The sequence below is a fragment of the Balaenoptera physalus genome (genome assembly GCF_965194825.1).
Source record: "Balaenoptera physalus genome assembly, chromosome: 15".
NCBI lineage: Eukaryota > Metazoa > Chordata > Mammalia > Artiodactyla > Balaenopteridae > Balaenoptera > Balaenoptera physalus.
Window position 1 is genome coordinate 15082835 of NC_138894.1, and position 15748 is coordinate 15098582.

The 15748-nt window shown below is 39.8% G+C and overlaps 1 gene segment (V, D, J or C); it reads left to right on the forward strand.

The window, feature by feature from the left end:
- LOC309643817 (immunoglobulin kappa constant-like) overlaps window positions 1-15748 on the forward strand; it is a 30114-nt gene continuing 14366 nt past the window's right edge. Inside the window, exon 1 of the C gene segment in view lies at window positions 1-604.

Consider the following 15748-nt stretch of genomic DNA (forward strand, 5'->3'; position numbering starts at 1 on the left):
TTGCCTGTCCTAACCTGATATTACTCTTTCCTAATTCTAACAAAGAATAAGGTGACTTCTTGGGCAGTGCCCTTGGGATATAGCACCGTGCAGCAAATGAAAGGTGTATCTGGAACATAAAGTTCCTATAAACTTCTCAATCCATTTAGACCCAAGCATGCGCCAAGGGAGACATCTAGGCATAGCGCTGGTAGAAAGAGGAAAATAGAACCAAAGGCGTTTATTTTGTTTCCAGCAGGCTTATACCAAACACCATCTCTCTGAATCTAGGTGAATAATGAAGTGAGAGGACACGGGAAGGACATTCTGTGACGAGAGGAGAAAAATTCATCCCTCAGACTAAGTCAATAGGCTTTTCTGACTTGCCCACCTGGGGATGGGTTGCTCAAGTGTAGAGAAGAGGAGGCACGTGGTTTCTGCAGCTGGAAACCCAGCTCGCCCCACCCCAGCTGCTTTGCATGTTCCTCCCGGCCCACCCTGTTGCCCAGAGCCCATATCTATGCCTGAGTCAGTGCTCTGGGGAAGATCTGCCTCGGATCTGCCTCTGAGTGGATCATGGAAGCCCTAGCTCAGCTTCTCTGCCTCCTGTTACTCTGGATCCCAGGTGAGAGGAACATGGGGTGGTTCTGCATGTCAGTGAAGATTTGGTTCATGCAGTTGGGTCCTGCACCTTTGCTCAGCAAGCAAAAAATTAAAGCTCAGTGTAGATCGCTGATCCTAGCCCTGTTGGGAAGACAACAAGTAGGATCTAGATTACATGAGTGACTTTTTTGTTTTATTTCCAATCTCAGATACCACTGGAGAAGCCACGTTGACACAGTCTCCAGCCTCCCTGTCTTTGTCTCCAGGGGAAAGCGCCACCCTCACCTGCAGGGCCAGTCAGAGTGTTAGCAAATACTTAGCCTGGTACCAGCAGGAACCTGCGCAGGCTCCCAGGCTCCTCATCTATGATGCAACCACCAGGGCCTCTGGCATCCCGGCCCGGTTCAGTGGCAGTGGGTCGGGGACAGACTTTACTCTTACCATCAGCAGCCTGGAGCCTGAAGATGTTGCTGTTTATTACTGCCATCAGTACTATAGCGGGTATCCACAGTGATTCAACGTGAAACAAAAGGCTCCGCAAACCTTTGAGGGTTTTTCATTATACCAGCTGTTTCCTTTATAAGCAGCTGCTGTGATGGCTGCACAGTTTCAGCATCTCTACCTTTATTTGGAAATCTTAACGTTCTGAAAAGTAACCCCATGACAAGATTTGCACGCGGATTCCTGGAATTTTTCTTGGACTTAAATGCACAGCCAGGTTTAGGTACAATTTCGCTGCCAGTGGCATTGGATCAGACTCACATGAGTGGATTCCTTTAAAGATATAAGTGTCCTGGCCAGTGCAATAAGGCAACAGTAACAACAAAGAACAGAACTGGAAAGGAAGAATTAAAACTGTCAAGATGAATGGATTGTGTGCAGAGAAAATTCAAAATAATCTTCAGAAAAACTACTGAAATCAATAAGAGGAATAGCCAACCACTGGATTCAAGGTCAATATACCAAAAAAAAAAAAAAAAAATTTGATTTCTCTATAACTGCAACAAATTATAAAAATTAAAATTAAAAAACACACCATCTACAAGAGCATCCAAAGCATCATATATTTAGGAAAAAATAACAAAATACACTGTAGACTCCAGAATATTTTTCAAAGAAATTGAAAAAAACCTAGTCAAAATCAAAATCTCAACAGGATTTTTTTTTAATCTTAGACTTTATTCTGTAGCTTTATTGATCATAATAATATGGTATTTTAAAACCATTTTCTTGTATTAGAATGAACATACTAGTGATTGTGTGTATTATTTTAGGAGTCAAGATTTTCAGTATAAAAGAAAAGGAAGTACAATCACAGAATCAAGAATTTAAGTAGAAACACTGTTGAGCATTACTGTTGAGTTTGCTACTCAGTCATGTTATTAACTCGTTTATTGGTGTCATGAAGAATACAGAAACTGTTAATCTTGGCAGTTTTTTTTGTTTGTTTGTTTGTTTGTTTTAATTTTATAGCTACTTTATTTATTTATTTATTTATTTATTTTTGGCTGTGTTGGGTCTTCGGTTCGTGCGAGGGCTTTCTCTAGTTGCGGCAAGCGGGGGACACTCTTCATCGCGGTGCGGGGACCGCTCTTCATCGCGGTGCGCGGGCCTTTCACCACCGCGGTCCCTCCCGTTGCGGGGCACAGGCTCCAGATGCGCAGGCTCAGTAGTCGTGGCTCACGGGCCCAGCCGCTCCGCGGCATGTGGGATCTTCCCAGACCAGGGCTCGAACCCGTGTCCCCTGCATTAGCAGGCAGATTCTCAACCACTGCGCCACCAGGGAAGCCCCAGAAACTGTTAAAAATAGCAGTTAGGAGACACTTTCTGACTCAAAGGGAATATTAGTAGCATGAACCTATACGTTCTGCCCTTGAGTCAGAAGAAAACCATGTGAAATATCCAAAATCCAGGACTTCCCTGGCAGTCCAGTGGTTAGGACTCCATGCTCCCACTACAGGGGCCACAGGTTCGATCCCTGGTTGGGGAACTAAGATCCTGCATGCCGCGTGGCGCGGCCAAAGATAAAACCAAACATATATATATGTATATATATAAAATATCCAAAATCCAATTGGATCTAATTTTAAAGATCCTCAAGAGTTACATAGTCCTATGAATATGAAAGAATGCACAGTTCCATCAGGTCTTCAAGTTCAAGGGTCTCTAGAGATTTTTGTTTTCACACAAACACACTGTATTTTATTTTTACAAGAGATAAATAGACTGACACCAAGCATTGTAAATGGATGACCACAACAAAAGCAACAATGATTGTAATTACCAAACACGAAACACACTCATACTATGTCATAATATTGACATTCAGTCCAGTAATCCTCCACTGTAACAGCTCCTTTACTTTGCAGTGAAAATTGATTTGTATATTCTTTGCCTCTGAGTCCTTGTGGGATTTTTTTTTTTTAATTCAAACAGAAAGTCACAAAAATTATAATCATCCTCAACAGTTCACGCAGTCCCATGTAATTAATTTTTGTTTTCATCTTGATCTTTTGTTAGCACTTTTATGAGTTCATTAGTTTTTCATTAGAGTTCTGAAAATGCTTATTCATTCAGTTCAGCAGTACAGTTACCAGAAACCTGTACTTGTCAGCGTCTTTTTCATGAATTCCTTGAAGATGAAACCCTTTTATAGGAACATATTTGCAAAAGCATCAGAGTACACCCAGAATTGTCTGTAAATGACAAAAGACTTAAAAATGACCACGGTTAAAGATTTGATGAAAGTTCATAATAGTGCAATTGACAAGGAAATTTAGTTATTTCTGAGATATACATTTTAAAGTAATAACTAGAATTATGACTTATAACATTATACCAGAACATATAAGATTTTTAGAAATTTCACGTAATGTCTGAAACATTTATATTAACATATTTCCATACAAATAACCCAATGAAAGTTTAGTATTAGTTGTTTTGTTTGTTTTTTTATACTGCAGGGTCTTATTAGTCATCAATTTTATACACATCACTGTATACATGTCAATCCCAATCGCTCAATTCTGCACACCACCATCCCCACCCCATCACAGTTTTCCCCCCTTGGTGTCCATATGTCTGTTCTCTACATCTGTGTCTCAACTTCTGCCCTGCAAACCAGCTCATCTGTACCATTTTTCTAGGTTCCACATACATGCGTTAATATACGATATTTGTTCTTCTCTTTCTGACTTACTTCACTCTGTATGACAGTCTCTAGATCCATCCACGTCTCAACAAATGACTCAGTTTCATTCCTTTTTATGGCTGAGTAATATTCCATTGTATATATGTACCACATCTTCTTTATCCATTCGTCTGTCGATGGGCATTTAGGTTGCTTCCATGTCCCGGCTATTGTAAATAGTGCTGCAATGAACATTGGGGTGCATGTGTCTTTTTGAATTATGGTTTTCTCTGGGTATACGCCCAGTAGTGGGATTGCTGGATCATATGGTAAATCTATTTTTAGTTTTTTAAGGAACCTCCATACTGTTCTCCATAGTGGCTGTATCAGTTTACATTCCCACCAACAGTGCAAGAGGGTTCCCTTTTCTCCACACCCTCTCCAGCATTTGTTGTTTGTAGATTTTCTGATGATACCCATTCTAACTGGTGTGAGAAAAAAGTATCTTTTACCATGCTTCCACCCAAGTTAGTGGGGTACCCACCAGGTTCAGTGGCAGTGGGTTCAGGACAGACTTCACTCTCACCATTGGGGACCTGGAGCCTGAAGACTATGCAGTCTATTTTTGTCTTCAAACCCTGAAGAGTCCTCCCACAGTGGCTGAGCCTCAAACACTAACTTCCCCACCAAGGCAAGCCCACAGGCCCAGCTGCCCCATCCTTGCTCAGGATCTCCTCTGACAGAAACAACTGAGCATAGTCAACAAACAAACAAGTGAAAAACAAGCTAATGGCACAGGCACAGACTGCCTGGAGCCTTCTGTCCCCTTCTTCCTCTCCATGGTCTTACGTATTTTGCATAAAAGAAACTTCAAAGGCATAGGAGCAACCAGACCAAAAAAGGTGGAGAAAGAACTATGGATAGATTTGTTCTCTCTCTCTCTCATCCCCACGTCTCCTCCTGAGTCTCCTCCAGACACTGGAGCATCATCTTCTCCATTTCTTTAATCTTTGCATGTCCACCCAGGTCCCCAGGCACTGCCCTCCAGCTAAGAGATTTTTAATTGCACCTTGATGGGGTGTGGGGCTCACCACCATTGGACAGTTGAGGGACAAGGAGATGATGTCACTGGCCCAGGTCCTTGGTCTCCTGCTGCTCTGTGTTCCTGGTGAGGAAAATTGTGCCAAATCACAGAACTACAATGAATGGTCCCTCCAGTGTTAACTGTGTTTCATTGGAAACATGTTTTTGAGATGTAATAGGAAAAAAATGCCACAACGTTATTCAATTCTTCAGCTCTCACACTGCAGAGATGAGTTTTTCTGTTTCATTTTTCTTTCTAAACAATCTGCATAGTATTATAGGTCCAGTCTCTCTCTGTGAGTGCAGATTCCTCTTACTCATACTCTGTAGTCACAGGCCTGGAGAGTCTTAATAAGCTGCAGGGCTGGAACCAGCCTTGTGCACACTGATGAGAGGGACAACCTAGCCTGGTTCCAGCACAAGCCTGGAGAGCTCCCGTGCTCCTCATGGACCAGCTTCCAACTGAGTTCTCTGAGTTCCCACTCAGTTCAGTGGTGATGAGTCTGGAATGACTTCACTCCCAGTGTCAGCAACCTGGAATGTGAGGATATGGCAACTTGTTACTATGGTCAAGCATGTAAATATCTGTCAGTGATGATCATCCCTTCACATAAGCTCCCCAGTTGAGGGCATTCAGTGAGGTTCAGCCAGTGACCCTCCATCTCCCACAGATGTGGCAGAAACAGCATCCATGGGCCTCAATCTCCCACATCCGTCCACAGAAACAATGACTTGGCAGCCATCATAGACAAAAGTACCTTTGTGGGAGCTTTGGGATCCAGGTAGGAAGTTGTGAAATCTTGGCGGAGTCCAAGACCAATGAAGACCCCTTGGAGGAGGCAGGCACATGTCTGGTGGCAGACTCATCAAACATGGTCCCAGCTGCAGCTGCTGGATTTGGCTTAAGCTCTACTTGGCTGCAGCCCTACCATGAGCTCTTTATGCCAAGGGATCAGAGAGGAGCCACACCCATGTCCATTGTAAAGGACTCATCAACCTTAATCCAAACTGCAGACCCTGAAGTAGCCCTGTGACCCAGCTCCAGCCCTTCTTGACCATGGTTCTGGAGGCAGTCCTGCCCACTCATCAACCCACCCAGTGACCTGGTAGGATCCTGCCCAGGTACCCAGAAGGAGATAAACCCATGCATGCCCCTGGTAACAGGTTTACCATCTGAAGATCCAACTGCTGACCAAGAAGCAGCCCATGACCCAGCTCAAGCCCTGCTTGACCATGGTCCCAAAGACACTCTCATTTACCCAGGGACCTGTCATAAATCACACCCACCCATGACCCCAGTACCAGATCTGCCAATCATAACTCAGTCATGAACCCAACAGCAGCCACATGACTTGGCTCCAGCTTCACTCAACTAAGACCCCAGAGACAGTCCCATCAGACCAAGGACACAGCAAGAGAAGATCTTTACCTACCAAAAAAACAGTCTGTAAAAAATGGCAGAAGTGACATGACTGTGCCTTCAAATACTCAGACACCAACACAAGGCCACAGGGACCACAAAGTATCAGGCAAACATGACACCACCAAAGGAAACTCATAAAGCTCCAGTAACTGACCTAAAGAAACAAGATTCATGGACTCTCTGACAAAGAATTCAATATAATGGTGTTAAAGTATCTTATTGAGCTATAAGACAACACAGACAACTAAATGAAATCAGAAAAACAAACATGAATAAGGTAGGAAATTTAATAAAGAAATAAAAACCATTTTAAAAAACAGAAATGCTGGAGGTAAATAATACAAGACTGAAGTGAAAACTTTCATAGAGAGTACCAACAGCAGACCTGATCATGCAGAAGAGAGAACAACAAACTTAAAGACACATCATTTGAAATCAGCCAGTTAGAGGAACAAAATGAAAAAGAGTGAAGAAAGCTAACAGGACTTATGAGATGCCCCTCGAATCAATACACACATTACTGGAGTACCAAAAGTAAGAGCAAGAAAGGGGTGGAGCACTTAATTATAGAAATAATGGCTGACTCCACCTGCAACAGGGCTCTAACAGCCATGGAGAAAAGAGGAGGCCCCACCTGACATCCAGTGCAGGCTCTGGACATCACAACACCAGTCAAACCCCTGATAAAGGGAATAATGACCAGCACACTCTGTCTTTGGTATGGTTGGCATCCATACCGAAAACAACCCTCACACCAAAAATATTGGACTCACATAGTCTACACAAGGATGGTCTCACATAAAAACACCCCTTCAAGACCAGAGTAGATAACCGTCTCTCCTGAATTCATAGAGACAGAGAAAGTTAAGTAAAATGAAAAAGCAGAGGAACTACTCCCAAGTAAAAGAACAAGAGAAATCCCTTGAAAGAACAAATAATGAAACAGACCTCTCCAGTCTACCAGACCCCAAGTTCAAAAAGGATGTAATAAAAATGCTAAAATAATTAAGAGAGATTATCAATGGAAATACAGATCATTGTAACAAAGAAGTAGAAACTATAAAGAGGAACCAACCAACACAATTGCTGAGATAAAAACCAATCCAGAAGCAATGAATGGCAGACTAAATAATGCAGATGAATCAATAAGTGATCTGGAAGATAGAATAATGGAAATCACCCAAGCAGAACAGCAGACAGAAAGACAAATGAAAAAAAAAAAAAAAAGAAAGCAACATACAAGATCTACAGGATAATATAAAGCATGCCAACCTACGCATAATAGTTGTTCCTGAAAACATATTCAGAGAAATCATGGCAGAAAACTTCCCAAACCTAAAGAAGGAAATAGATATCCAGGTACAGGAAGCACACAGGGTTCCAAACAAGATGAACCCAAACAGACCCACATGAAGACATATCATAATTAAAATGGCAAAAGTTAAAAGATAAAGAGAGGATTCTAAAAGCTACAAGAGAAAATTAAGGAGTCAGTTACAAGGGAACCCCGAAAAAGGTATCAGCTGATTTTTCTGCAGAAACTTTGCAGGCCAGAAGGGAGTGGCATGATATACTGAAAGGGAAAAACTTGTAAACTAGGATACCTTACCTAGCCAGATTATCATTTAGAATGGAAGGAGAGATAAAGAATTTCACAGACAAGCAAAAACTAAAAGAATACAGTAATACTAAACCTACCCTAAAAGAAATATTGAAAGGTCTTCTCTAAACAGAAAAGAAGCAAGATTCTATAAGGAAGGGAAAATAACAATAGGAAAGGCAAATATATAATAGGAGTAAAGATCATTTAAATAAGCCAGTACATAGATTAAAAAACAATCAAAAAATTTTTATAAAAGTGATTATAACTACAGTTAACAGTAAAAGGATAAACATGAAGATGTAAAATAGGACATCAAAATCACAAAATGGAGGGAGGGGAGTAAAAAAATGTAGACCTTTTAGAATGTGTTTGAACTTATATGACTATCAGTCTAAAGCAGGTAACTATAGTTATGGATCAACATACTTGAAAACCAGGGTAACCACAAATCAGAATCATACAATAGATTCACAAAAACAGAAGAGAAAGGAATTCAAGCATAATACCAAAGAAAACCATCGAATCACAAAAGGATAAGCAAAAAGAAGAAGAAATAAACAAAGAAGAACTACAAAATCAACCAGAAAACAAGGTTTAAAATGGCAATAAGTACATATCTATCAATAATTATTTTAAATGTCAATGGACTAAATAAATGCTCCAATCAAAAGACATAGAATGGCAGATTGGATTAAAAAAAAAACAAACAAGAACCTACAATATGCTGCCTACAAGACTTATTTCAGGGTAAAAGACCCACACAGATTGAAGGTGAGTGGATGGAAAAAGATATTTCATGAAAATGGAAATGACAAGAAAGCAGAGGTAGCAATACTCAGTTCAGACAAAGTAGACCTTAAACAAAGGCCATAAAGAAAGACAAAGGGCATTATATAATGATAAAGGGATCAATACAAGAAGAGGATACTACACTTGTTAACATATATGCACCCAATATAGGAGCACATAAATATATAGAACAGATACTAACAGGTATAAAGGGAAAAATTGACAGGAATACTATAATAGTAGGAGACTCTTAATACCCCACTGATATCAATGGACAGATCTTTCAGACAGAAAATCAATGAGGCAACAGAGACCCATAATGACACAACAGACCAGTTGGACTTAATTGATATCTTCAGGACATTCCATCCAAAAAAAACCCAGAATACACATTATTTCCAAGTGCACATAGAACATTCTCTAGGTCATATTAGGTAACACATACTAGGTCACAAAACAAGCCTCAACAAATTTAAGAGGATAGGAATTAATTCAAGCATCTTTTCTGACCACAACAGTATGAAACTAGAAATTAACTACAGAAAGAAAAATGTGAAAAAAACAACATATGGAGACTGAACAACATGCTACTAAAAAAACCAATGGGTTAATGATAAAATCAAAGAGAAAATCCTAAGAATGGAAACTAGCTCTTTTACATTGTTTGTCTAATTTTAGACTTCATTACTTCATAAGAATTCTTATATTACAGGGTCATTTTTCTGATAACAAAATTGGGGTTCAAAAAGAATAATTTGTCCACAATTACACAAGAAAGTATTCTAACCCAGGTTGGCCTAGTGACAGGGTCTATATTATTTCTATACATCATATTCCACAGCCACTCCTTAGAGCTATCTTGTATAACCTAAGTTAACTTAAGTTGAAATACAATGGTATTAGTTGACCAAATATTTCATGATCTATGAAATATAGCCTATATTACAGTCAGAAAATCTCTTAAAATATGCACCTCTTTCTATAGACTGAACTAAAAGTGGTGCTCATTATTATACAATTTTTAAAAGCAAAGCTCAAAATCATAGTCAAAAGTATGCAAATATGTATATAATACATATATGTTAAATTAAAATATACATATATATGTTAAACTACAGATAGGGAGATAAGAGAGATAGAGGTAGAGAAAAAGGAAGAGAGAGAGACACACAGAGAGACCAAAATGTTTACATAGGGGTAATAAATTTACCAGTTTATAGGGGTTTTGTTTTATTTTACTTTTCTACCTAAATTCTCCATAAAACATTCATAAATCTCATATGGTTTTTAAAATAATTTAAGATTGCTCTGTACCTGTTTTTTTTTTCTCTGCAAATCTTACCATGACTTTTTGACTAAAAACAATAAAATCTGACGTGGCTCGTAATACTGCTTTTGTTACCTAGGAACCTCAGGGATCCAGGGAAGACTAGGTAGCCATCTGCAGTCTTGTTGGCTTATACAGCACTGCCATTAACTGACAGAACTTCATAACTGCACCCTGACTTCAGTGTGAGGCGAGTCACAGTCAGCAATGTGACACTGTTTTTTTTTAATTATTTTCATTTTTAATGTTTATAGAAATGGTCAACCTTATACAAAGATATATAAAACACACATACACTGGAGTATTTTGAAGCGAATCCATTAAGAATTTCAGTACACTGTTTTTCCCAAGCAGCCACCATGCCACTATAATACAGAATTAAGAGTAATCCCCTAACATATCTAATAACCAGTTTCTATTCAAATTCCTTGATTCTCTCTAAATATGTTGATACAGAAATTTCACTTCGGTCAATGTCCAGGTCCAGATAACTGTACGGTTAAGTTTTACCAAAACCTCAACAAAAAAAAAAATCCCTGTATTTTATGAAAATTGTCCAGGGAATAGTAAAAGAGAGTAAACTACCAGTATTTAGAACTATAAATCATGTCATGAGGCTAGGATAATCTTGAAACCAAAATTAAAGACCGAACATGAAGAAAGAACCCAAACTCATTTAGAGTCCTCGATGTAAAACTCTAAGAGAAAATATTAGAAAGCTGTATCTGTTAGAATTTCACTTGGCTGCACACAGTTGGAATCTAACCAGGGAATCTTGATAACATGAGGGGGTGTTCTTTTCTCACAGAACCTGGGGCAGGGGGCTCAGGGACGGAACAGGTTCCTTTCCTTCCTGCTCCCTCACCCTAGTGTGTGACCTTCACCCTACTTATCACAAGATGACTTTTCCAGTGTTCCAGGCAGAACCACTTGGACTTTACTGGTGTGGGTGGAGGTGGGGCCACTGTTTTTTCTGTGACATTTGGCTGTCTCTGTGGTTATTGTCTAAAAGCATTCTCCCTTTCTAGGCTGCCCTTTTCCTAGTCCTTTGGCAAGAAAGAGCCAGCATTTGTTAGGGCTCTTTTTTGTCTAAGCCCATTTGTGTTCCCAAGTTGCTAGTTTCTCCAACACCTGATCTGTGATATATGAGGCAAAAAGAAAACCTAGGTAGTTTTCTATCATTTTTCAGGTCCCAAGACCCCTACATGGTCTGCCTTATTCTCTCTACCTGTGTTAATTCCCTAGGGTCACCATAACAAAGTACCAAAAACTGGGTGGTTTTTTAAGCCACAAACTGGGTGACTTTTATAACAGATACTTATTCTCTCACAATTCTGGAGGCTGGAAGCTCCAAATAAGGTGTGGGCAGGGCCATGCTCCCTCTGAAACCTGTCAGGGACAATCTTCCCTTACCTCTTCCTAGCTCCTGGCAGTAGCTGTCAATCTTTAGCATTCCGTGGTTTGCAGCTGCATCTCTTCCATTTCTGCCTGTCATCACATGGCATTCTCCCATCTGGGTTTCTGTGTATTTTCTTCTTTTTATAAGAACACCAGTTATATTGGATTAGGGACCCACCCTTTTCCAGTATAACCTTATCTTAATTTAATTAATTATATCTGCAACAACCTTATTTCCAAATTAAGTCACATTCTAAGGTACTGGGTGTTAGGACTTCAACGTATCTCTTGGGAGGAACACAATCCACCCCATAACATCACCTCTCAGAGTGTTATTTTTTTTAACATGATGCCTGGGGGTTTTAGCTGTACTTAGTGGGAGGAATAAGGAAAAGTACTTCTTTCTTTTGGGAAGTGGAAGTCACCTTGTATATTTTTTAAACTTTCAAAAACAAAAAATAGCAGCAACAATAAAACAAGGAACCAGTATCAGCTTTAGGTGGAATATTCAATGGTCCAAATATACATCCACAGTTCAATAGTGAAGACAACTGAATATCCAGGGTTTTTAATAAATTTATATGCATAACTACTCATATAGTAAAAGCTGAAGACACCTTATATTTACTAAGCACCTATCTTGTTCTTGACAAGAAAGCAAAAACCCATTCCCTGCAAAAGGTGACTTAGCAGTTCAGCTGCCAGGTCACTGGAGGGCAAAGTAAAGAGGGTGGCACCCTTGCCCATCCACCCACGACAGGATTCCTGCTCTAGGAACTGAATCATCAGTTCCTTAACAATTAAATATTGTTTGTTAAGAACATAAAGTGTTTTAATAATTAAACGTTGTTGTTGAATGCCTTAAAAATAACAGGGTGTCCAGTCGTTTAAATTTCCCAGGTTTCAAGTTGAGGATGTGAACCAGTTAAAATGTAGGGACTCTATAAAACAATCTCATTCTATCTCCATATAGTTTGTTTTTGTTTTGTTTTGTTTTGTTGTCTTTTTATGCCAATACCATATTGTTCTGACTACTAAAGCTTTGTAGTATAGTTTGAAGTCAGGAAGTATGATGCCTCCAGTTTTACTTTTCTTTCTCAAGATTGCTTTGGCTGTTTGGGGGTCTTTGTGTTTCCATACAAATTTTAGGATTGTTTTTTATATTTCTGTGGAAAATGCCATTGAAATTTTGATAGGAATTGTACTGAATCTGTAGATCACTTTGCCAAGACTATGAGAAGGAGTCAATCTCACAAAAAGACAAAATAATCAGCAGTAATTTTTCTAAGACTGTAATAGTAAAGACCTGTCCAGAAGAATTTTCTGTATTTGTCATCTCCTTTCTGTTTAATTATTCCATGTAAATCTAAGTGCTACACTCTCTCTCCCCACCTCAGTCACTGCCCTACTGCTCTGTGAGGTATAAATAGGAAGTGGCAGCCCTTGGGATGAAGCCTGCATGGCACTGGGCAGGAGAGACTCTGCACCCATCTAGAGAATATTTGATAAGATATGTGGTTCTCCATGTTCTTCAAGGATCTCTACATCTTTTGTCATACCTCATGTCCTCATGACGTTATGTTACTGCTGTCTGCACAGCAGTGGACCCCAGCAATACTAGTGTGGAGAAAAAAAGGAAGGAAGGAAGGAAGGGAGGGAGGGAGGGAGGAGATACTTGTTGATTTATCCATAAAAATTCTAATTTTTCTAATTAAATTATATATCCAAGTAGTTTCAATGTGACATATTCCCAAATACACATATTTATCAAATTCAGTTTGAAGAGCAATCACTGAGTACTCAGTATCGAGGCACGATGGCAAATACAGAAGTATTTCAAGCTGTTCAAATATGATTATAAAATTCCATGATGCAAGGCAGGATGTGGGAAGTATGAAAAATACCACTTTACCAAAGTGATTACCTACCTACCTGGAGAGTTTGGGTCACTCGGGTTTTACCCTCTCCTTAAATAGCCAAAATCTCTTAGGCAGCAATGGAGAACTTCATTATGTGTAAAGTTCGTCATCCACAAAGCCTCCATTCTAGTCTGGAACTCCAGCCCGATCCAGTGGCTGTGACTGTGAGGTCAGTTTTCCTTTCATAATCAGTAGTCTTGCAACTCATTACGGGAGCTTTAAGCTGAAGATGGCCTTTGTCAGCCTGTGTCCCTCAGAGACAGCATGGGACAGAAACCCTACCCTCCGCTGCCAATTAGAACTTCACACAAGTGAAAAACAAATTTCCAGTGCATTAAGTCACTCAAGCTTTGGATTGTATCTATTAGAGTAGATATCATTGCTCTTAGTTAATACACTTATCAGGCTGAAGATTATTCCAACTGGCAGCATTTAGTGGAAATCACAAACTGGTTCTTAGAAGACAAAGGTTTAGACCCTGACTGTGCTCCTACAACCTCAGTATCATTAAGGGGGCCTTTGTTTCCTCAGTTATAAAAGTCAATAGTTAAGGCTCTTTTCTATATTAAATATGATGTTTGTATCTTGAATGAGTTCCGGAGCAGCTGTCACGCTGAAGAAAGAAACGTATTTTCATGCTGCACAGACTCATTTTTCATTCTGTCACTGGATTTCAGAAAATGCATTAAAATGTCTCCTCTGACTTAAGGGAAACAGATGGCAACTGTGCAAACAATTTTCCTGGTTTACGAAGGTTTTGCCAAGTGCCTCAGGAAATGGAATGGAAGTACTTTAATTGGGAGGCAAGGCACCGGGTTCTTCCTGCAGCCCGGACCTTCCCCACCTCTGTGGCCTGGAGTGAATCACTTCCTCTCTTAGGGACCCAATTTTCTCCTGTTGGTAATGAATGGAGCTCTACATGGTTTGTCTCTTCCAGTTCAAACAGTCCGCAAATCTACAAAGACCCTCCAAGATCACACTAAGTCTATATACTATTCAGTCTAACATGGTCCCAGACTCAGCTGCAGCCCAGACAGGCCCAGTTAAGGCACCACCTTCAGAAGCGGTTTTCAGGGCTTCAGAAATTACCGAAAGTGATCACCAGAGGGCGCGCCAGAGCAAGAGAGGAGAAAACAGCAAGTACCACGTGACTGCTGAACGATCCTTGTTCATTTCACTCATTCATTTGGGTAAACATGTATTGGACACCAAGTGTATGCCGGACGCTTGTTAATCACGGAGAGCGCAGCGGTGAGTGCGATCCCTCATGAGATGCCTGTGCGATGCAAGAAATAATGAGGAATGTGAAGAATATTCTTTTTCATGGAAGTGGAAGATATGATATCCTGGGCAGAGACAAGTGTCAATGATACATTGTGCGTGGTTATTTTTGCGATCCTGGTTTTTCCCTAGGTTGATGTGTCCCGGTGTATGTGCCTTACATTTGGGTGGGCTCCTCCTGGTTTCTGTTATTAATTTCGGCAGCTACCCCTTGTCTGGTACTTATCCAAATTCCCAGCCACGCCAATTACAATATTGACTAAATATTTACCCTTTCTCCTCACTTCACTTTAAAGGGCCATGAAATTTGGGGTTCAAGGAATAGAGATGAGCCTTTCGAATCTGTAAGGGTCCTAGGTTTCTTTTGAGGGCTACTCCAATCCACTTGCAGTATCACAGTCATGCCAACTCAGAGAATAAATTGAAAACTATTCCATATCTGTGTATCTCCTTGACATAGGAATTATCAGTTTCAAAAAAAAAAAAAAGCTTATAAAGAAACTGCTTGAAAACTGTCTTGTATTTGGTTCTTTTGGAGGAGGTAGGTCTTTGACAAACTCCTCAATTTCTTCTAAAATTAGTGTCTATCTCTTCTTGGGCAAATTATTCCATTTATTTTGGGAGATAAGGAATTGTGCCCTTCATTTAGATGTTCAAAAAGCAAAAGCCTATCTGGGGGGAGGGGCAATTGGATGAAGGTGGTCAAAAGGTACAAACTTCCAGTTATAAGATAAATAAGTACTAGGGATGTAACGTACAACCTGATAAAGATAATTAACACTGCTGTGTGTTACCTATGAAAGCTGTTAAGAGAGTAAACCCTAAATTCTCATTGCAAGGAAAATGATGTGTTTTCTATTTCTTTAATTTTGTCTCTGTATGAGATGATGGATGGTCACTAAACTTATTGTGATCATCATTCCATGATGTATGTAAGTCAAATCACGATGCTGTATGCCTTAAACTTACACAGTGCTGTACACCAGTTATTATATCTCAATAAAACTGGAAGAAAATATTAAAAATTTAAAAACAAAAATAAAATTTTAAAAAAGCAATGGCCTATGGGGGCTTTAATCTGAATATGGGTAGAAAATGAGAAGAATAAACATTCTATCAAACCAACCCTGCCTAACCTAGAAACCCTGGACAAGTGGGTTCCTGGAAAATGAAGTAAGAGGACGAGTCAAGCATGAGGTGAGGAGGGGCAGAG